The following is a 1,737-nucleotide window of genomic DNA, read 5'->3' as shown; positions in this document are numbered from 1 at the left end:
GAAAATGCTTTTCATTCCTCTGTAGTATCTGGTCCCCTCTGGACCCTCATCATTTCCTTCACCTGCTCCCCCCACCGACCAAGCTGTGCAGCTCTGCCACTGCATCCTGGCCCATCCTCACCCTTCTGCCCCCAACCCTCACCTCCTTGTACCCCCAATATGTTTTTCCCAATTAAAAAAAAGACAGAAAAAAAATAAAGTTTGAAGCTGCACTACAATCCCACCAATTGCTCTGAGAGAGAAGGATCAGCAGTCTCTTCCCTTGATATTCACTCCTGAAAACCTGCTGGAGGGTCAGCTATGAGTTGATTCTGACTCAATAGCACATAACATAACATAATGTAACATAACATAACATAACAAACATAACATCCTGAATTACAATGTTGTGAGTGATAGGATATTATTCATGCTCATTCAAGGAAGAGCTATATTATTCAAATATATACATCATAGCCTCTACCACCACCACCCCTCTTATCATCTCTGTATCTCTGACCTCCAGTCAGGCAAATCCTGTAACTGTGAAAAGATCCCAGGCATCATGCCAATCAAGAATAGTTGGTCCCGGAAGAGCTGGAGTTGGATGGAACTGAGAACAAATCCAACTTTGTGGTCAATGACATACCGAATGTGTAAAGCAGGGGCAGCTGAGCAGGAAATGCCCCTCTATTGCCATACTGCTCAGCTAGCCAGGAACCTCATCTTTTTGTGCTAACCTTCAACGTGATCAGTGGTGGTTTTGATGCTGGGAACCAACTGGTCATGCAGGAGTTCATGATCCTCCCAATGAGTGCCAAGAGCTTTTGGGATGGTATGCAACTTGGGACAAAGATCTATCACACACTAAAGGGTATAATCAAGGACAAGTATGGCAAGGATGCCACTAATGTGAGGGATAAAGTTGGCTTTGCACCCAATATCCTGGAGAATAGTGAAGCCTTGGAGCTGGTGAAGGAAGCCATGGACAAGACCTGCTACATGAAAAAGATTGTCACTGACATGGATGTAGCTGTTCAGAATTTTATGGTGATGGCAATTATGACTTGGACTTCAAGTCTCCCTATGATCCTTCTTGATCACTGCAGACCAGATGGACCAGATGGGAGCCCTATACAAGGACTTTGTCAGGGGCTATCCTGTAATGTCCACTGAAGATCCATTTGACCAGGATGATTGGGCTGCCTGGTCCAAGTTCACAGCCAATATAAGGATCCAGATTGTGAGTAATGACTTGACAGTGACAACCCAAAGTCCACTGAGAAGGCAGTGGTTGAAAAGGCCTGCAACTGCCTCCTGCTCAAGGTCAACCAGGTCATCTCAATCACTGAAGCCATGTAGGTGTGCAAGCTAACCCAGAAGAATGACTAGGGGATAATGGTAAGTCATTTTTTAGGAGAGATGGAAGACACATTCATTGCTGACCTGGATGTGAGACAAATACAGTCCAGATCAAGACGGGTGCCTCATGCCATTCTGAGTTTCTGGCCAAGGACAACCAGCTCATGAGAAATGCAGAAGAGCTGGGGGATGAGGCATGCTCCCTGGACATAATTTCCATAATCCCTGTGTGCTGTGAATCCCCCTCCTTGACTAGAAGTTGGAACTTGTCTCCCATCCTCATTAAGCCCCTTTCTTCCTGTCTTAATCTATGATACTGCACCTGCTGAGATGTTTGGAGCCCCAGGGTCACCAGAACTTTCCTGATGAACCTTCTCCCACTGATCCTTGGCTTGC

At 45.8% G+C, this 1,737-nt stretch overlaps 1 pseudogene; it reads left to right on the top strand.

Moving 5' to 3' along the window:
- Positions 1–1,655, top strand: part of LOC102875416 — a 3,190-nt pseudogene extending 1,535 nt beyond the window's left edge.
- Positions 1,656–1,737: the final 82 nt, after the last annotated feature.

The sequence above is a fragment of the Elephantulus edwardii genome, unplaced genomic scaffold, assembly GCF_000299155.1.
Source record: "Elephantulus edwardii isolate Elephantulus edwardi_28Jun2011 unplaced genomic scaffold, EleEdw1.0 scaffold00095, whole genome shotgun sequence".
Lineage (NCBI taxonomy): Eukaryota > Metazoa > Chordata > Mammalia > Macroscelidea > Macroscelididae > Elephantulus > Elephantulus edwardii.
The sequence above is the reverse complement of the archived record's forward strand: the minus strand, read 5'-3'. Positions and strand labels throughout refer to the sequence as shown.